Source organism: Phaethon aethereus (genome assembly GCF_964289735.1).
Source record: "Phaethon aethereus genome assembly, chromosome: 1".
In the NCBI taxonomy this organism is placed as follows: domain Eukaryota; kingdom Metazoa; phylum Chordata; class Aves; order Phaethontiformes; family Phaethontidae; genus Phaethon; species Phaethon aethereus.
Genome location: NC_138575.1, coordinates 28,984,034 through 29,006,782, shown reverse-complemented (window position 1 = coordinate 29,006,782; position 22,749 = coordinate 28,984,034).

Here is a 22,749-nt window from a genome sequence, read left to right as displayed (position 1 = left end):
TATGAAATATCTAAAATCTGATCAGTTACGCCTGTACGTTGATTAATAGATATGCCCCATTTAAATAAAAAAAGGAAAACGTGTTTTGCGTGATAATGGGCTGATGCTCTATGCTGAAGTCTGCTGTTTGAGGTTAACTGTATGACTCTTCCTAGGAAGCAGATCAGATTCTGAGGAAGAAAATCAGGAGTGAAACACAGGGATAGTGAGAGAAGGCATTTGGAAAAGTCTGCGTCGATCCCTATGTTCCCAAATAAGCAGGACACCAAAGTCCATTTAGATTTTCTAAAAGCTAAGGGCATCCAGGCCAAATGTTCATGCACTGGTAACAGTTAAGCGAAATAGAATCATAGAATCATTAAGGTTGCAAAGGTCCTCTAAGATCATCAAGTCCAACCGTTAACCCAACACCACCATGCCCACTAAACCATGTCCTGAAGCGACACGTCTACAAGTTTTTTGAACACTCCAGTCATGGTGACTCCACCACCTCCCTGGGCAGCCTGTTCCAATGCCTGACCACTGTTTCGGTAAAGAAATTTTTCCTAATATCCAGTCTAACAGCAAAACAATTACCTTTCTTTTAACTGTGAATTCAGGGTTAGAGGACTCGTAACATCACAGAAAAATTGAAGCTGAAGAAACCTCTGAGGATCATCTAGTCCAATCCTCTGCTGAAAGCAGGGCAAATTTCATCAGTATATCAAGTTACTCAAGGTCTTGTCCAGCCAAGTTATAGTCACCGACCTGCTTATTCCAACAACGGGTGCAATTTAGTTCTTTGTATCTCACAGCCCGCTCTGGTTTTCACTATGGCACATCACAAAAAGGTACCCACCAGATGTTATTTTTCCTTCCAGCTGAGATCATTGCTCCATTGTGTCTTCCCTAATTAAGCCCAAAGCCCCCGTAAAGAGCTGCAGCTGGATCGTGGGACTGGGAACAAGCATTCCCAAGTACTTGAAACAAAGCAGCTTAGCTCCTCAGTGGTTTTGTGATTAATTGACTATCTAATTGCATTATATTAAGCTGCAGCAGGAGCTTCCCTTACAGACTTCAGCGAATCTAATTGTGAAACCATACTTATAAATGTATTTATGACTTCTATCCTCATCTGCATTTTACTAGGCAGCAGAGACTCCATACAGGCGAGAACTCCAGTCTGAGGTTTTTCTGCTGTTTAATACATAAACTCTGACTAAAGCATTTCCCATGGTTAGGGAATTCATTAGATCTCATTTGCCCACATGCAATTTGACTTGTCTTTTAGAGGCTCAGACATTCAGCATTAACAGACAAAACTTGTTTTCCAAGTTTCCCAAAACTTGTAGGAACTTAATATGTGTTAGATCTCCATCCCTGTGCCAAGTTTGGCTGAGGCTGCAGGAGAAGAGACTCCTCTGTCTCACTGTCTCTCTGTCACACCCCCCCACCACAGAAAATGCGTCCACACATGACTCAGCCTGAAGAGTCTTTTCAAAAGTACCTTAACTATCCCTTTAGTGTGGTCTGCACCCATTTCTAACTGACACTACTAAGCTTCAGAACAGGCTGAAAAATCCATGTTCAGCATTTTCAGCATTTCCTACTGGTGTGTTTCGGTGGGGTGACTTTCTGTTCAGCATGCTGGTTATTTTGACACTAACCTTTTCCACATTTCAAATTCTGGACCTAAAAATGACATGTTCTGCCAGCTGAGTTTTAGGGACTGACACCTTTGTGTGGCCTCCGGGTGCAAAGAAAAGAGTTAGATTGTGTAGGAATTTGACTCAATGGAAGTTATTGGGGCTTAACTTGTCTCAATTGGACACAGACTTTCAACAAAGAAAATATGGAAAAAACCAACAACATCGCTTAAAGTTCCAGTTGAAACAAGCTGGAAGGCATTTTTAATTAATAACTTTGAAAGTCTATTCAGGACAGAAATCAGGAATAATCAGTAAGAATAAAATCAGTAAACAGTTCAACATTTCTTAGAAAATATTTTAATGACCTTCCAGAATAAGAAGCCAGAACGTTGTGGGCAGAATATAAACAGCATCTCTCTTATTCCAGGAATTCAATAGACATTTTTCAATTTGAAAACTCTCTATATAATATGCATTCAGAAGCTTTCCAGGCTGCTTTTGTGGACTTGCATCTATTCTGCCGCTTCTTTATCTTTTTTCTTTTTTTTTTTTTTTAATATGTTGGGGGAATTATCTCTAAAACTGAATATTCCTCTACAAATTTCTTATTTACAGCAAACAAATGGACTCTTGGCCCCTTCTAATTTAATCATAATGCATTGAGAGTGTCAATATAAGCTGCTTGGAATTCTTTTTATGTAATGCTTTCTTCCTGCCTAAAGGCATAAGGAATCGGCCTCGTTTAGTAGACTGCAGGCTATGACTGCAAAGCAGAACCATCTGATGTCTAATTCCAGTCCTGTGCTGAATGCAACCGGACGTTGTCTAAATTCCCGGGGCACTCCGTTCCTCAGCTAACGTCCTATGTAAGATGGGTGTAATAGCAACATCACGGTGGTATTTTGAGGCTGGGTTCACTCTAACTGGAGAAGTGTATTGAAACCCTAAACTGTATTACTGCAGCCGTTACCACCCGCAAATGGTCTTAATAGTCTTTTCTGAATCACTTTTTATTTTCTTCATTTTGGCATTCCCATACAAAACTGCCAGACAGAATCTGAGGTTTATATTTATGAAGCCTGTAGTCATTCCATGAAGTTCAAGAAATCTGGCAGTGATCTGGAAAACTTAGGAGGTAGTAAAAGGTTACCAGGAGGAATGCAGAGCTGCCTTGTATGGTAGCGGAGAGTAGAACCAGCACATATTTCGATAATACAGCGCAGCTCTTGTCTTTGGGGTGGGCCAAAGCCAGCTCGATTGTACAAGCTCTGCCTGCATCTGAAATGCCTGGCAGTGTAAACATTCTTCTAATAACACAGAGGTTCTCTTAAACATTTGTAAATAGTTCAGCGATTTTGAGAAACAGGGTGGAGCCTGGAGATGGCTAAAGAAAGAAGCATTATTCTCATGCTTGTTGAACTCGCTGTCCCAAGCCCAGTTCTGCTCTCAACGTAAACCGCTGCCACTTGCCTTCAGGCGCAGCGGTACGGCGTGCGTCTGGCCGGGCTTGGAAGGCACACGCTGTTCCAGAGCAGGACAGGGCTGTGCTGCATCCAAACCTGACCCGAATTTGATACCCTGCACTGAGGATTTCTTTCTGCTGAGCAATAAAAGGTGCAGCAAGGGCTGTGCTGCGAGTGGTTTGGAGGAAATACTTTTTTTTTTTTTTTTTACTGGAAACCACTTATGGTGGAAGATACAGAGGGAAAAACAAAATTGTAGGATCAAATTCAGTAACATTTTTGCCAGCTTTGATTATGTCAGAAAAGCAATTTTGCAGTAGGAAGTGTGAAGTCCACAGGGAATAGGAAATTCTGAATTTCAAGCATGCTTACGTTAATCAGTTCATTAATTAATTAGTTTCATTAGAATTACAGGAATGCACTTCTGGGGAAAGATATAATACCACGCTTACTTCCCAGTGGTAGTTACAAAATTAATGATGTTCATGCAGGACCAGAACTCCTGAGGTATCATTTTGGGGCTGGCTTTCTTTCCGTTTACTGCAAACCACTTGTAGAAAGCCATTGCCTGTTGTAATTCTGTGGTCTCATTTTTCAAATCAGGATGGCAGCACTAATGTTTCTGGAATCTTCTGGAGTCAATTAATAACTTTAAAACAATTTGAAGGTGGAAGGTGGTAAATGTTCTGCTCTAGGTGATTGACTGCATTCTCAACATTCCAGTTTCACCAAGCTCAGTATGGGGATTTTCTTGGACAGCGTCACCTGATTATCACAGATGGGTCTTCAGGCTCTCGTTGTATCCTGCCTCTCAGCTCCAGCTCTGAATCTTGGCTCAAGGTGCAGTTTCTTGTATTTCAGAAATACCCTGATGCTGTTACTACAGGTTACTGTCACTACTTAGTTCAGCCAATTGAACATGAATAAATAGCTGAGTTAACTCCAGCTATTTATTCGCTTACCATAAGACAACATTTTAAATAAATAAAAACTACAATAAAATAAAATTTAAAAAAGCTCCAACATACTTTAATCCAAAATAATCCAAAATGGTCTCATTAAGATTGCCTGATTCTAAGTATCGTTTGCTACGGCAGTGCTATTACTGATAGTTGTTCAGAGAACATGCATGGGGTGGGAGACCATGTTAGTGCAGGAAAAGGTTGTATCTGCAAGTCGTTAATCTTTCAAATTGATAAGAACAGGTTCCTGCTGACAGAAGTCTGTGGGAACAGAATAGGATGTGGAATTTCAGACTCCCATCTCGAAGGAGCTTGCCAGCATTTATCACACGTGGCGGTACACAGGTCTCAGTCCCGTTAGCGGAGGTAATAGGAAGAGGGAGCTCTGTGGGAAGAGTCCCCTAGAGACTCTTGCAACAGGACACGAATTAGAAGCCTCTGAGGAATGTCAAAGCCCCATGCCATTTTCCTTTGGAAAATAATGCTTTTGGATCCCCAGAATGAACTATCTCTTAGTCCATCAGACTACACTAGGTGTTGACTTAGAAGGAGCTATTAGAAGATGGCCAAAACTGAGCAAGGGAAAAACTTGAACAGTGTGGATGATGAGGAGACAAGTGCTTTACTTCTGCCTCTGGTCTTTTTTATTTAGCGCCCTAGGCATGACCTGACATTAGATGATTGACTTTACAGCCCCTCAGCAACGTCAGCACAATCGCATACGGATGATGGGCTAGCGCAGAGGAAACCTCAGAACTTTTCTGCAAGTTTCTGAGGTCATACTTTATATCATCTGTTCTGATACGTAGGCATGGAAGCAAACAGCTAAAGATCTGCATTTCACTCTGATCCAGAGGCTCAGATTTATGGGGTGCTGGAGTCTGATGGCTAGCTCTGGTGTCAGAAGGGATGTGAAAACACAAACCACTGAATTCCAGTTTTGAGACTGGACTATAACCCTCCTACCACAGCAAGAACTTCTTTCTCTCTTGTGCAATATCTTGTGCACCTCTGCAAGGCCAGAGCTGTATGCAGGGCTCGTTAAGAACAGAATATCACAAACAGGTCCTCTTTGACATGTCCTTTATTACATTTTTGCTCCTAATGCTGTACCTGAGATGGTGGAAGGGTCCTGCAGATAACTGCAGCAAGTCTTCTTTGCTCCCCCTCTTTCATTCAGAATGGTGGATGTGGCTGTTCGTTAACCATCTGTTTGATTTCAGAGTTCAGCTCTCAATACCAGAGTGACCTGTAAAACTGGCAAGTCTGAGAGTTATCAGAATTACTGACATCCACATTTTGCCTTAATGAGCATGTCAGGATAAGGTCTCTTCTTTAAACTAATACACGATGCTCCGCATCAACAGATAGATCAGCCTGCTAATTTCCCTTCTCCTTTGTGTAAGGAAGTGATACAAGTGTAGAAATTGGTCCATCCCACACAAAATTTCTTTTTTGCTGGTGCATTTCTCTAGCACATTGACCAGTCAACATCTGCCAACTAAAGAAGATATTTCACTTCCCACCATGGATGGGAGAGTAAAGATTTAGGCCACTATCTTAGACAAGACTTTTCTCAGAATTAAGCTATTTGCAGTGGAGCCTCACAAAAAATGTGAGTCATCTTGGATGAGCAGCACTGCCAAACACCTATTATGGCAACTGGAGTTGGAGAAGCAAATGCAGAGTCCTGTTTTATATAAGGTGTAAATAAGTCAGTATGTAATAGTCTTCAAAATCTGAAATGTTTGCTTTGCTTTGTTTTGACTAGATTTGTAATAAGTCAAACAGCATAATGAAAATCAGAGCAGAGCTGTTTAAGCCAATCCTCTCCTTGACCTTAAACAACAGTAATGTAGGCAAGAGACATATTTTACTCTTTCACGTCTTTTGGAAACTAAACTGGGTGGCTAAATGAGTCAAAATCTATTTTTCTGGAAATTTGTCACAAATTCAACGTGTTTGTTTTGGCAGGATGGTGATGTTCTATACTCACCACGTTCAATGCCAAGGCATAAGATTGTTAAGTCGCTTCTATTTGATCTTTGTCATATGCACACAAACAGAATTTAGCCTCTTGTACCCAAACTGAAACACAGTTTATGCAGGCCACTTATCTAGATTGCTGTGAAAAAGTACTGTAAAATATGGTAAATACCATGTGAAAAACACTTTTGTGCTGCTTAGACACAAGAACTTCAGTGAAAGCAGGGTTTGCTTGACCGTTTACAGGGGAGTTAAATGGGCTCAGAAAAGTGCTCTGTGTTCTTGCAATATCTTATTTTTCCATGTGTACTTTATACCTTGCCAGGAAACAACCAGGCATTAATTTGCAATAGCAAAATGGGTAACACTGGACATTACGAGCAGCTAACTCTGATGTTCCCCCTGGCCCTCTGCCTGTCTCTTCCCATGGGCCGTAAAGGAAATCCGGACTCCTAAACTTGTATGTCCTGAATTGCACCTACAGTAGATGCCTAATGTAAGCTTAGTAGACCATTAAGTAAAGTTAATAATTGCATGTGAAATCTATTCCCACTCCAGTGTCTGCGCTCTAAACATTCCTGCCTTTTTAAGATGATCCCCGACGAAAACAACTTTCAGATGCTCAGTATTCAGCCAGGTGCGAGATGTGCAAGCTCTTTTTCTACACCTTCACTTCCCTCTTGTAAAGACAGCAGCATGGACGAGTGTGAAACAAATCCTTTCAGGTCTGGCCTTCACATTTTGAAGCTGCAACTGCACATTAGAGCAACGATATCGATAGGAATTTCAAGTGCTAAACACCGTTACAGATACAGCGTTTGATCCTGCAAACTGATGAGGATGCTGGACCCGCTCCAGCAAAACACATAAAAAGATTTATTTACATTTCTTACATTTGAGTATAAGCTTGCTATTAAATGCTTTGCTGTATTGGGTGGAAATAATAGATAATGGCAAGATAAGGTTCATGTCACCTAATTTTAGCCATTTAGAAGTAAAGCGTCAAACCGAAGCTAAACATCAAAGCTCAGCCTGTTACTAAGAAGCGGAGGTAAGCATCTCCAGGGGGTGGTTCTATGTTATGTTAGACATTTATTTCTGAATGGACTGAATTGTGCCCGCACGTTCCTCTCCTTCTCACTCTTGATGGTAGCTCTTTAGCTTAGACTAGACACCTGACTTTCAGGAAGGCAAATTCATTCAGGTTAATTATCTATTAATTTCTGCAGAATTTCTGCCGATTTTACATTAAATCCACATCTCTTTTACAGATTACATTTAAAACATTAAACCTTATCAGCTCCAAATGCTGATATAATTTAAATACGAAGGTAAGGCCTGAATCTCTCTGTAATCACATGTAAGGAGAAAGAGAAAATAAATGCTATCAGCCTCCTAAACTTTTTTTTTAAATATTTATACAAGGCGTAAAATCACTTGGCCACCAAATTGCCAGAGGAATAATTTCTTTTCTTCCTATCTATTACTGAATCTGCAGATTGCTGTCACACCCACAGTGATAAAAAAGAAGGTAAATTTATATCTGGTTCTCTGACGGAAAGAATTCAGGCAGGGAGAGGTAGCTGCATGTCAGGAGCGGAGCTCTTATCTAGACGTGGAGTCTAAATGAAGTAATAACTCGTTGAGACAGAAGAGCACAGCGCTTCAGTTCTTACATCTTAAAACGTTTTCGCAAGCAGTTGATCACAACTGAAGCGAAAGATTCTCAAAAAGGCAGCCACCCAGCATTGCTGAGAACTCTGTATTTGACGTTTGCCAAAGACCTCCTTGTGCGGTCCTGAGATCCTCTGAATGCTAATAAAAACTCTAACAAAAGTGATAATATCTGATTTTTTTTTCTCTGGGAGTACACTTGGTACTGGAAGGAAGACACAGAAAGCTTAATCATAAGAAACTACACGGAGTAAAATGTGGACAGAAGATGTAAAATTTCACTTGGTATCTGGCTACATTTTTAATTTACATGTAGTATCAATAAAATACAATGTTTATCACAACCTTGAGACAATATATTTTTTAATGTGGATGGTGCAGTTTAATGATATGTTCCCACAAGCCCAAGTTAGCACATCTTCATTGCCTGTCAGTCCAACCGCAGTGACTGGTTGTGCGCGTGGCCATAGCCCATTGCAAACATGCAGTCAAACCAGCAGCTCAACCAGTCTTCATGGGTGGCTTTTTATAAACCCATTTTATTTCGCCTTTGCAACAGGCCTGGAGTGCGCTTGGAGCAGTCAGTCACTGCCAGTTAATTGAAAGCTAGTAACATCTTACAGTCAAGAAGGCAAAGAGAATTAGAAAGGAGAACCTGAAGAACTACGGACTCTTTCACCAACGTATTTTGGGGGAAAAAAAAGGTAAGATTTTCCCATTTACTACATTTCCCTTTTTTAGCTGGCAAATAATTATATTACAGTGTAAGTACGCCCTAGAGTTTGAGCCACAGTTTGATTAAATGAAATCCACAAGGATTTCATAGACACATGGTTAGTTACTTGGAAGAGTAATTCCTACCTGAGTGAAAAGACTTGAGGAAAGCAATTGATTTGCATCCTCCAGCTTTTTTTTAATCATAGACTTCCCTCTGCTAAATCAAGACTGAAAATAAGTGCCACTTAGCATTTCTTTCTTGTGTTTTCGCTAAGCAAGGTTGTATGTAAAATGAAGTTTCATTTGTAGTAAAACTGAGATTCTTTTTCACAAATTTGGACTATATTTCTACTAATCATTGAGATTCACACATATTTCTTCCTTATACATGGTTACAGTGTGGTTTATTCTGCTTCCAAGTTATTTACATCTGCTTCAAGTCTTTCAATCACACAGAAATATACTTGTATGAAATAAATCTACTGGTGCACCTTTGTTTTCAAGATCTGCATTTCTTATCCGATAACTTAGATATTTGATTTGAGCTTACATGGATACTAAATATTTTTTCATTTAAGACCCTTTGTACATTTTAATTCATTCCTGGATGTCAATTTAAATTTAATTTTCTCATTAGGAAAAAGTGACAAATTTGAAGTATACCTATCAAAAAACCATGCTGTACCAATTATAAAAGGTAACGCACTGTCCTGCAGTATGGTTAGCCTGTATGGACCCAGAGAGGTCACTGGGGTTCCTTGTGAATGCAGGAGTCAGTGTGGGATGTAGGGCTGGGGCATAAGTATCTGTTTGCTTTATCTAGGAAATGGATTTGAAATATTCCTGGGAGGGCTTTCAGGCTCTACCCAGATGAATGTGTTCCATCCTGAAGATGGGTAATACTGATAATACACAGATGTTGTTTATTTGTAGAAGCCCATTTTTTAGATTTTAGAATTATCAGGGGTATACTGAGGAAAAAAGATTTTCCAGTGTGGTGCAGCCTACCCTTGTTAACGAAGCATTTGACCCCTTCCATGAGCTGCAATCCCAACAAGTGACTCACAGACAGTCTGAAGTGACTAGATCCATGCCAAATTGCTTTATTTGTAGGGCTCAGAGATTCTGGGAGGAGGCATCCCTGGAAACTACTTGGTAGCTGCAAAAACCACGTAGCATCTAAGAGAACTGCCAACAGCTGATGGGTTAGATCTTCAGCTGCTGTCAGTAAGTGTTCCTCATACCGTATAGCCTTGGGGCAGTTGTAGTAGGTCACATCAAAAACCTATTTAGACTAAGATCCTCTCTCCAGCAGCCATCACAAGTCGATGTCTAAGGAAGAGCATGAGAACAAGGAAAACAGAAGATATTTCACTGAAGTGCATTCTCACCCTTGAGTCATTTTCAGATAAAACAGATAGATAAACTAATTATCCTGAGATCAACACGGGTGGGTGTTGGGTTTGGTTCAGTTTTGGTTTGGTTTGTTTTTATTTGGTAATATTTACTAATTTCTTACCCACGGGCTTGTCCAGGTCCCCCATAATGCTGTGTAAGCTTTTAGCATTCACTGCATCCTGTGACAAGCAGTTCCCAAGCTGACTATTTTGTGAAGAACAACAATTGTGCTCTTCCTTGTTTCACACCTACCTCCTTTAACCTCGAGACAAGAATATGGACAGCCCTGGCAATTCATTGAGATTTTTCACAGTGACACTCGTTAAGAAAGTACTAAGCTTTGCAGCTGATTCAGCTTTTGCACTGGTGAGTGCTTCTTCATTCACACCTGATGCCGCTTGTGTCCCTCGCTGAGGAGCAGCCAGGGTCGGCTCCCAGCTCTCCCGCAGGCTGCCTCTGCGCTCTCTTGGGCACTGACCTTATCTGCATAACCAAGTGTTGAACGTGCTGGCAGTTTAATCTCCTTATGCTTAATTTCCACATTCTTAACAATAGTTTACTTCCCCCACCCTTTGCTTATCTTGTGTATGTAGACAGAACGGTTTGTCTGGCAGAGGGTCTGCTTTTTTCTTGGTATTGGTAGTCACTCAAATCCAGAACAAGCACAAATAAACTTTAAGGTTGACTTTGAAATTGTGACATCTAAGAAATGAAAAAGAAAAAAAAAAAAACTGTCTTCTTTCTATTCTGTGTCTGGTTTTGAACTCTTAAGGTTTTCCTGCACAGTTATATGAGTTAGAATTATTTTTTTATTATTAAGCAATAGTTAAGACTCTCACATAGCACAAGAAAATGGGAAAAAAGGCTTGAAGAAAAACACCAAAAGTCTCAAAAGCCATAAAAAATCATTAATGTCACTAACTTTAGTTAGTGTATCTTTACACAGTGCCTAGCACAACAGGCAGCTAATACTGTGTATTATTTTTACTCTCATATTGTTGACAGCTGCTGGTCTCAGGAGTATTATACTTCTAAAGGAAAAGAAAGCAGAAGAACAAAGTGCACTTGTGTGTCTTGCAAGTAATATTTTCCTTGGTCTAGTTGTATTCATGATAATTTCACTTGCAGGAGGTTATCTCATAGCTTACACTATGAAATTCAAGAATATTTGCTTTGGGAGTATTTCAGGTGAAGCTACACTAAAATTGTGAGCACAGTGTTGTGTCACAGAATTATCAGGGTCAGAGCAAAGAATCTGGGAATGTGCTTTAAGAACGTTCTTCAAGATAAGCACTTCTTTAAGTCAAAAACACTATAGCTTTAAGCATGAACTGGGGTCTATTCAGAGACTCCCTGGCTTCAAGAGAAATGGAAACAATCTTCTTTCAGATCACATTATGCGTCTCTGAATTCAGATCAACAGACATGTTGTATGTAAAAGGATTCCATCATTTTATCTTTAACAGATAAAAATAGAGGGGTGAAAGAGATCTCAGGATATCACTAACTCACCTTCCACTCTAGCCATTCCCCACAGATAATTGTTTATCCTGTCCTTATAGACCCCAGTGAGGAATAACCTGCAGTATCCCTTGATCATTTGAAGTAACTCATTGACCATACACTGCTAAGCGAAGCTTACTCTTTGCTGGAAAACACACTCAATTTGGTAATTCAATCTTAGGAAGATCTGCTTAATAAAAAAATTGTTCATGGGAGCTTTCATTGTAATGAAATAGTCTCCATCACCACTAAACTGATTAATCATAGAATCACAGAATACCAGGTTGGAAGGGACCTCAAGGATCATCTGGTCCAAACTTTCTTGGCAAAAGGATGGTCTAGACAAGATGGCCCAGCACTCTGTCCAGCTGAATCTGAAAAGTGTCCAATGTTGGGGATTCCACCACCTCTCTGGGGAGATTATTCCAATGGCTGATTGTTCTCATTGTGAAAAACTTTCCTCCTGTACCCAATCGGAATCTCCCCAGGAGTAACATGTACCCGTTACCCCTTGTCTTTTCCATGTGACTTGTTGTAAAAAGGAAGTGTACATCTTCTTTGTAGCCACCCTTTAAATACTGGAACATGGTGGTAAGGTCTCCCCTAAGCTTTCTTATATTAGGTAGTCATGCTTTATTCATACCTAACACAGATTTTTCCCCATCTCAAAGTCGAAGCCTTTTAATATCCTAGAAAGTGTTGATTTAAAAGAAGCATGGATTACTCTGCGGTGTACCTTTTCACGTACCTAGCTTGATGAACTAGAGTTTTTCTAATTTTTCTTCCAAACATACTCTTCCTCAACCCAGGCTCTCTGTAAAACAACACGTTTATGACCTTCACAGTGTGGCAGCACAGAAATGCAGTGAGGAGGACAAGAAGCCGTCCCCTTCATGGGTGCAATGTTTGGAGCCCCCAGGCCACTAGGAAGGCCAGTGCCCCCCCACGGCAGGTGCACCCCTGCACGCGGCCAGCCCACCCCACCAGGACATGGGGCCCCACTGCAGCTTATCACAGGGGACACTAACGAAAATTTCCTGAAATCAACTTGGGAAAAAAATCCCTCTTTTTTACTTCACTGTTGCTGATGTTTCATTCCACATAGTTCAATCTAGCTTAGCTTTCACTGAGCACCAAGGGTTTTCACTGCGTTTGAAACCTTTCACTAGCTAAACACAGAAGGGAAAAACATTCAAAAATAATCAGCTTTGAAAACTATGCAACAAAAGCAGCTGTACCGATGAATAATATTTGTTGGCATTCCCTGAACTTATTGCAGATCATTTACAAAATGCCCACAGAGTGCCAGGACCAGGGAGTGAATTAGTGTGCTTCACACTTGTGAAGCCATTTTCTTTAAACAAAATACGAAGTTTAGGAACTGCATGAACTTTCCAAATGGCATTTTCTCCTTATCTGGATAAGAAGCAGTAAACAACTAATTATTTCTGGTTAGTTATTCTTAGCTTTTTATAATTTCTTTCAGCTCCACCGTCATTGAGCAATCTCTGTATATATTTTAGGTCTGTTACCCAGATTGCTGTCCTTGAGCTGCTTACCACCGTCCCTGCCTGTCATCTGATTTTTTTTTGTTTTTCTGTGATTTGCATAAGTCGTGTCTGTAATCTGGCAGGATGTACTCTCTCTAATAGCCAGGCACGTTACAAAACTCTCTTATTATTTTTGTCCAGCTTAGCAAATTATTTGAGGAAGTTTTGGTGTTAAATGGTTATCTAGGTAACTGCTGGAAGGGAGTAATTTTTCCGGACTGATTCTAAAGATTCTACTTTATTTGTAATAAAATAGTTATTTCTGCTCATGTAAGAGAATTCTTCAGACCAACTGGAATAATAATGTGACATGCAGCTACAGGCCAAGCAACCAGCCAACCAGTGTATGATCCTTTATCATAGTTTTGCATTGTTCTGCTAACTGCATGATGCCAAAAAATAATAATAATAAAGAGAAATCCTTTGTTCCCTTTCACTAACCTAGAAGGTCACAAAACAGACAGTTCCTTCTTGATTACACTAAATAAATAAAAGTCTGATTCACAGAGGGGAAACAATCATCTGCCAACTGCCAAACCCTATAAAGGGTAAATCTGCTTTTACTTTGTGAGCCAGATTGATGAGTCACCTCGGCTATGACTAATACCAGCAAAAATTAAAATGTACCCAATAATATAACCACTCTTTGTACTACAGAAGGGTTACTCAACAGCAGACCCCGGTCCAACAGGTGCTGCTGGGGAGCAGGGACCACCCCAGCATCTGCTCTCCAGAGCCACGTGCCCTCCCTATCACGGCTACCGACATTCATTGACTGTATTCACAGGCATAGACTCAGCGTGGGAGTTGAATAATGAGGTTTTTCATTGGGGAAATTAGCCACTATGGAAATAAACACCCCCCTTCTCCTCCCTCCCTGCTGCTCTGGGTGAGTTGCCTTCAGAACATGCCGTAACCAGAGGTTCCTCCCAGAGCCCCGGTGACGTGCACTTGGACGACGACAGGAGGTTTTTCAACAGGAAAACCTGAGGAGGCCGGTTCAGAGAGAGCCAGGGGTTTTGAGATAAAGATTAGAGTTTGAATTTGGGTCTTCTTGGGAAACATGCACTCCAAGAGGCTCTTGAAAGCTGGATGAAATGAAATGGTTGCTTAGTATTTTGAAAATTATCTAAGAAATATGTGTTAGTAAAAAAAAAAAAAAAAAAAGGTGTTTGTTCATTCCTTTCCTTTCTTTAAATGGGTGAATTTGCTCGTCCGCTAAAGTCACTGACAAAATTCCTGATGACGGTAACTTGGCCAGGATTTCACCAAATGTACTCACCCCCTAACTGCGTATTTTAGTAACTCATCAAAACTATCTAGTGCTCTAAGACCTTTGGTTTAAGCTCTTACCACTAAGACACATCACAACCCAACAGAAATTGTCTTCAGAAAGAAAAGGAAGATTTTTGCCATTCCTTAATTCAGCAATGCTATGTTCAATTCCTAGAATTAACTCTCCTGCATTGTTAGTCATGCACGCTCAGGGTCCCTGGATAATACTCAGAAATTACATGGAAGGGGAGTCATCTGAAGTGAACTGAAACGAAATGAGGAAAAAAATAACAGTTGCCTATGGATGAAAGTAGTTGTCAATCCACAGAAAAGCATCTATGTTGTCAGCCTGGCAGGTTCCTCGGCACATTTGCAGCTCTCTGCAGCAAAATCTAGCATGGTGCTGAGCCCCTATATTTGGGTTTTATTTATTAAAAATAAAAATTAGAACACCACCATAGATTAGGTTAATTCTCCAGTCACCTGATTAGAAACAATTTTGGTGGATGTCCCAGTCAGAAAAAGAAAGAAAGAGAATGACACTCTGCTCCAACACTTAATCGTGAACGGGGAAGAATGTGAATACCTGCAGACTTTTTTAGACCCTATGTGGATCTAAAAAGCAGAACAGATGTGACCTGTTTCAGACTGAAACAGCCGCAATTGCTACTTAAAACGGGTTAGAGAAGGTACTTCTATGTTCTCTACTGCAGTGTAATTGAATGCCATAAGCTTTGGAGAATAAGGCTACCAGTACAGAACTGGAAAATAGTATCCTATTTTTTACTGAATTTTATTCAGTTTTATTTATTTAAAATGCTATAAATTATTCATTTTTCTGATCAAGCAAAGTGTTCGCTTTCATTGAAATAATTTTAATTAATTTTATTTTTATTACTATTTTTAAAGGAATATGTTAAAGGTAGTAGGATTTTCTTATTACATTTTGTAATTAAGCCTTTGAACAAAACTTATCATCTGCACAGCTCCATACATTTGCTAAGTTTGGCTTGAGTCACCTTTCTAGAGAACCCAGAAACTCCGTATTAAAATGACCTTATGTTTTTTTAATGTTTTGGCCTGTAGTGGAATGAAAAAACACAGAGTTAAAAAGTAGGTCATTCCACTTTTTTATTAGAATTGCAACCTTTTGCATTCAATTATTGTCACAACAAGACAATTGGGTATGTAATGAAATATAAAGAAATATGCAGAGAAGCACAGTAATATATTTGGCCTATACAGTCACAAACAGATAGAGGAAGTTCAGACACCAAAATCACCTGTCTTCCCAGCATAAGTTTGGACATAAATACCTACTTTTTCTTTCCTGGTGATTCCATCAGAACAAATTACTGTATGTCCCTTGGGAGAGCAGGGTTATAAACTGCAGTCATATCACTGTCTATGAAAGCTCTGAATAATACATGTAATTTGTGACTCATATGCCAAGAATCCCAATTCAGTGTGTCTGTCGGCAGTACTAAATGTTCTAATTTTTTTAAATAAATGAATGAAATGCTATTAATCAGTTATTTAACAGTTACAAAACTCTCAAAAGCACAAAAGCATATACATATATATACATATATATATGTAAACCTGTACAAATGGGCGAGGGAAGACAATGAACTGGGACTGAGTCTCTGCGTGAAACTTCTTACCTGATCTTGAGCAAGTAGCTAATTTTTCTGCACCTCGATTTTCCAATTACAATAAGCCCATAATAATTCTCTACCTTGGAGAAATGTTGTGATGACAAACCCGTAATTATTTGAGAGGTTTACATATACAATGGTGAAGGGAGTCATAAAAATAAGTAGGCAGATAAAAGTGATACACTGGCTGAAATAAAATTATGCTAGTTAAATTAATTTCAAATTTCATCTTCTTGGCTGTATATAGAGACCTATGGCATAGGAAATAAATGATGGGTTTACTGCTGGGGAGCTGACGTGAAGAGAAATAACCAAAATCTTCTTCTGGTTTCCATTATTTTGTTCTTCTTTTTAGCTTTCAACCTCTTGGGTTCAATATTTCCATGTCTCTTTGGAGACTTCAAAATTGTTTCCAACCCGTCCCCCTCTCCCAAACTAAATTTCTGGACACAAGTGTGGGCTCAGGCTGCTCAGGAGAGCTCGTTGGCAGAGCAGGCTGGAGCATGACAAGGCTGCAAGCCTTTGAAGGATTGGGTCCATGCCCCAAACTCAATGAATGGAGACAGGTCTGGGAGAGATAGAGAGACCCAGGGCCTGGCAGAGGGATATGTTTGTAGAGGAAAGATGATAGACACGTAGAGGAACCTAATTTGATCTTAGAAAAGACCTAGAGGTGGGAAGAGACAGAACCCGTTATGCCAGTAACAGTGAAGGTTGTGTCCAGTCTTACGACTTTGTGTGAATGGTGACATACTTTTATGTGATCTAGAGTGAGAAATAAAGTATAAGTTTTAGAAATTTTAGGCTACTATTTGTTTCAGCTATCATAAGCCTCTAAAGAGGTGCACTGTATAGCCAGATAATGCACAAGGCTGGAGGGCTTCAAGCCATATGCATGAATTTGGCACCTGATTACTACTGTGTTTCTGTGGTTGAGAGGCCCCCAGGTGCCACCAAGAAGCAGCAAACAGAAAGCAATGCATGCAACCAGAGTCTAAATGAAAAGAGCAGGAGAGCACTGTGGATCAAGAAAAGCTGAAGTGAGCTCAGTTTATGAGGCCCAAAGACAAGCAGCCTAAAGGTTAATAAAAGCAGCCTAATGGTTTCTTTCCATTAGGCAAGCATTAGGAAGGTTACTGCAAGAGATATTAAAAAAAAAAAAAAAAAAGTTGTAATTTTGCCTAACAAAAATTTAGCTGGAATACAGTCTTCTTTCTGCAGAAATGAAATTGCATCTCTGTATATGAGATGTAGCAAGGCTCCAGAAACCTTAATAAAACAAACTGATCAGAGAGGAGAGTTTGGAGTAGCATTCACAATGGAAGTGGTAACAGGATAAAATCTACTGTTAGCAATGAAATGATTGCTTGATGGTGCGTGGTTTTCTCCAAGCCAAGAGAGGTTGTAAAGGTGACAAGCTTTTAAGTTCTTCAAGTTTTTGTGGTGCTGGTGTAGAGACTTCAAGAACTACCTTCAAGACATGCCCTTTGAGAGAGGGCAAGGTGCACAGAGGCAGCAACAGTACTGCTGTTGTGGATAGAACAGCCTAAATCGATGAGCAAAGTGCTGTCTTAGTGTTGCGTGATTATCTCCCACTAAGTTACCAGCTCTCCCTACAGTCTGGCCTCGCTTTGAAGAAGGATAAAGTCACCATAAAGCCTGGAAGTTTCTTACTTTGGTGCTCTTGTTCTCACTTGCCTTTGAGCAGCATGTCGAGACAAACTGGTTCCTTTGGGATGCTTGGCAAACGAAAACAGGACAGAAAGGGAAAAAATCAGATTCCTGGCTTGAGCAAATGAAGCAGAAACAGGGTGATGTTAGCTTTCTGAATATGCTCTAGATCACAAAATTGTGAAATTGAATTGAAAAGAAAGGTAATAAAATAGAGAGTTGTCACTTCTTTGCTGCAGGCTCTAGCAGTAGGGAAAAGTCAAAAAAACTAACTGCAAAGAATGTTTTATCAGAAAAGCACATTTTTATAAATTTAGCGAAGAACCTAGAGATCAGTATGATGCCAAACTGAATCAAACTATTGATTTATGCAACGGTCATATGTGATTAATTTTTTTGTACCATAATAGTAGTGGGATGAGAGTTGAAGTACATTTGGAGTAAGACTAGACCTGTAGATGTAGGCGAAGCTAATGGAAAAGCGTATGAAGAATTCAAAGGAAAGTCTACATGTGAGAAAACAGGAAAACAGGAAACATATATATGAGGTGTTCATTTGAAAGGACACTACCAAAGACCTAATGTTGCAAAAGCCAAGGAGAGAACTGACCACACCGAAAAAAAGCAGCAGAGGTTTATGCGTTAAAATTTCAAAGTCCAGTATTGTTGTATGATATGGCAGGAAAAAAGAATGATTTATAAGGTTCGGATTAGGGACTGGCACAAGGCGAAGGCAGTGGCATAGAAAGAAAAAGGAAATCATAAAGCAAACAGAAGGAGTAGCAACAGCAGATACGAAGTACCACAGATTTGCCTTAAGCAATACGCAAGAGAAGAAAAAATGAGGCTAATGAAAGCCAACTTTGAATGATATGATGACATCGTCAATTACTGATAGAATAATATAATATTGTGGATGTTGTCTACCTGGACTTTAGTAAAACCTTTGACAGCATCTCCCACAGCATTCTCCTGGAGAAACTGGCGGCTCGTGGCTTAGACAGGTTTACTCTTCGCTGGGTGAGGAACTGGCTGGATGGCCGAACCCAGAGAGTTGTGGTGAATGGCGTTAAATCCGGCTGGTGGCCGGTCACAAGCAGTGTTCCCCAGGGCTCGGTTCTGGGGCCGATCTTGTTCAACTCGGCACTGGTGAGGCCGCACCTCAAATACTGTGTTCAGTTTTGGGCCCCTCACTACAAGAAGGACGTTGAGGTGTTGGAGCGTGTCCAAAGGGCAACAAAGCTGATGAGGGGTCTGGAGCACAAGTCTTACGGGGAGCAGCTGAGGGAACTGGGGTTGTTCAGTCTGGAGAAGAGGCGGCTGAGCGGAGACCGTATCGCTCTCTACAACTATCTGAAAGGGGATTGTGGTGAGGTGGGTGTTGGTCTCTTCTCCCAAGTAACCAGCGATAGGACAAGAGGAAATGGCCTCAAGTTGTGCCAAGGGAGCTTTGGACTGGATATCAGGAAAAATGTCTTTACGGAGAGAGTGGTCAATCATTGAAACAGGCTGCCCAGGGAGATGGTGGAGTCACCATCTCTGGAAGTGTTCAAAAAATGTGTAGACGTGGCACTTCAGGACATGGTTTAGTGGGCATGGTGGTGTTGGGTTGACGGTTGTACGTGATGATCTTGAAGGTCTTTTCCAACCTTAATGATTCTGTGATTCTGTAATAAGATTGTCATTTATCACTGTTGTTACTGCTATTTGTTATTGGGCTGACTCCTGCCAAATGATTTTTCTGCTTGATATTGTTTTCCTGCAGTTTTGATCCCTAATATAATTTTCAAGCATATGTATCCACATAGAGATTATAGCAGCATGGAAAAAAGGCTGCTTTACTTATCCAACAATTTTTTTTTTTTTTACTATCTGATGACATCGATCAGCTCTTGAGTATATTTCTGCTTTTCATTCTGAGAAGCACCTGTCAGAATAAAAAGAAGCTCACAACAAGTGCACACTGCTGCTGGGGGAAGAAGCTTGGCTATAGGCTTCCGCAGGGCAAGCACTGGCATCAACTGCTGGGCCTGCGAATGTTCAAAAAACATGTCTATACAGTAGAAATAGCCAGGATCAGAAAGGCAGGTAAGCGATGAGAGTGTGGCATGGAGGAAAAGCCCAGAAGAGGTTTCTTTTAGAGCAGCTGCTCCCTAGGAAGAGAGAAAACTGCTCTTCTTGTTCCATACTGATTTCAGGATAACAGGATTTTTCATGCATTCTTTGCAACCAAACTGGATTGCCATTGGGAAGTACCTGACTTTCCAAAGCTAATAACCCATCAAGGTCTCTAAATATTTGTGTCAACTTTGGAGAAATATCATTTATTGGCTCAAATGTTGCATGTGCCGAACATTGTACAAACACATGAGAAGACCATCTACATGTAATTTATGTTCTGCAAGGTAAAGAAACATCTTTTGGCTGCATAATGTCATCAGTTTTAACAGCATCATGCCAGTCTTGAAGACGAATGTACAGTTTATAAATTCTGTTATGGGTACTCAGCCTCTGCACACTATAAACCATACTCCTATGCCAAAATCAGCAAAATAATAACCTAGAATTCCTGATGGACAGGAATCGTGTTTCAATAATTTTGTTTCATTTGTGTAAGCCACTGGCACGTGTGTGTAACTGCTCCCAAATAACAGAGGACATGAGCCTGGAAAAAATATGAATTTACCAGCTCTTCAGCATAAGGGATAAGGATTTCTCTGTTTTAGCTGAAAAAGCCATGGGTTTATTTGCTGATGCTAACCAAGGTAAGATCCATACAGGCCTATCTGAAAGTAAGACTTTTGTTCTCTCTGCAGAGGAGAAAGACAAATCACTAGAGATGGATTATATCGGAAATGCCGGAGCCTTCCCCCATTACGAAGCGTATTCTGAGAAACGAGCCTTCTCATAAGTGCTTCACAGAAATCCCACCCAGCTGAAAAATGACACTGACAGTCTTTCACCACTCTCTGAAGAACTTTGTTCTTTATGTGCTTTATTTCAATAACCTCTAAATGGGAATAAAACCATGGACATACAGACCAAGGCATACAATCACGTCCCCATCCCTGCATATTGTGTGGGGAAGACCAGAATGAAGTGCTGATCAAAAGGAGGCAAGATGAACAGTGCAATCAAATATTCTGCCAGGGAAGGACGCTGCAGCGTGGTAGTCCCAGCAATGTTTTTTCTTTTTTCCCTTCACCCTCAAGTTATTATTCGATTTTTGGTGGAGGGTGATTTTTCCCCAATCTCACCGTGTGCCTGCCCAAGTCAGTTCTGTTTCAGAACAGCAGAGACTCAAACCTTGACAAATAAGCGTACAAAAGGCAAGTGTAACAGCTGAGACGACAATGAAAACTTTTATTCAAGGACAAGAAATAAAACAGGCCATCTGAGCTCAACTGCTTTGCCATTTGTTGTAAAACTCAAGCCCAAGTGCTTTTGCTACTAGTCCAGCTGGCAGCCTTCGCTGACCATTCCTACACCTTGACTCAGCTGGCGAGCACGCGTCGGCGAGCACGGTCAGCAAGCCGAAGAGCAGGAATGCAAGCTGCAGCGAGGAGCTGAGCGCTTACCAGAGCGCACCCGTAGCTGGGACTGAACTGAAACCAGGCAGAAAAGACAAGCTGTTCATCTAACATCGTCTTCTGGTTTCATCTAATTTAAACATCCCTGTGGGAAAAGCTCAACCTGTGAGCCAGCAGAACGCCTTAACCGCAGTTCACTGGAGAAGCCCTATTTATGTAATAACTGAAAAACGCACACAGATATTAAAAAAGCACACTAGATTCCTCCACGCATATAGTAAGAATGATGGTGGGAATTATGTGGTTGGGGACCACAAAGACTGGAAAAGGAAGAACGGTTCTGTTCTCCTAACCACTGTATGGGTTATAAGCCAGCAGCTGGCAGAGCCAGCCGTGGGATTCGTGAGGGCCTGAGCTGCCGGCAGCGGGGCTCGTCACGAGCTGTCCCTTCTGCTCTCTGGCCCGTGGTGGGACGATCAGAAAGAAAATTCCTCCCATCCCTATCTCAGCTGTCAGAAAGTAAGCTCAGAGCTGGTGATCTGCATTCCCTCCACTCATCTCTGACCACGCTTATTTGGCAAATTTTATTTTAGTCAGATCAGATCCTCACTGAGAACCAGCTGCTGCAGTTTCACTGCTGCCACTGGCACCAGCTCGGGATATAGCACTCATCTGCAAGGTACCAGTACACCCAGGATTTTTAATTATCTCCCCAGAAGGAGTATTGATAGAATTATAGAAGTTCCATGAGATGATGGAAATTACTTTCAAGAGCCAGGTCGTGATAGATATTTTTGGGGGAGAGATGCATTGTTTCTCTCCAGGTGCCATAGCATACTATGCCCTCTACTAGATTGCAATATATGTGTTCAAATTATAGTGTAGTTCATGGCAGAGAAAAACAATTAAAAGGGATAAGTAGTAGTGACAGCAGCTTAATTAGTAAGTCCCTAACTGCATGTACCAGGAAAATTTTTAAGAGCTGAAACATCGTAGCAGTTAGTGATAGACATCCTGTGTATTCTGGCGACTAAACAATTTGATTTATTTCCATTTTTCCTTTCTCCACTGGTCTAGCTTTCCCCGATTAATTCTTTTTCATCTTCCCAACCTTTCTCAGCCCCAAGCAGCAATTCATCCTGTCAGCACTAATGTATGTTGTTAAACACAAATAATGCTACATGTCTTCCGTGAAAACAATCACAAGAAGAGACTATCACATTACCTTTCAACCTTTTTGAGTTGCTTTCATTTGGAGGAGAAACAGAATTACTTTTTCATATTATTTCCTTGCACTCTTAAAATGCATGAAATTGCAGGTGTTGATTTTCCCTGTGCTTTCGCCTCATTTTCCACTCCACCAACCCCACCCATGACATGAGAGTGAATGCTTTCAGGGTCTCACTTTTGCATTCTGCACATCTTTATTCCCTGACTTATCCCAACCATATTGCAGTTGCACTGCAAACCCTTCATCAGTTTCCTGGGTGGGTTTCCCTGGAGCTCATTCACAGCAGAGTTTTCACAAGCAGCGTTCCTCCCCCATAGGGTCCACCGGCCATGAAGACCTTTCGTTTTTCCAATGCTTAGGTCCTTGGCAGTCTTGACTCACAGCACTTTCTAAGCAGGAAAGCTCTGGCCTGTTAGAAAGACATCTCACACATCTCCCATTTGCTTCCACGCCATCATCACCTTCCTCAGCCCATCTTGGATAGGGGCACATGGCTCTGCTGC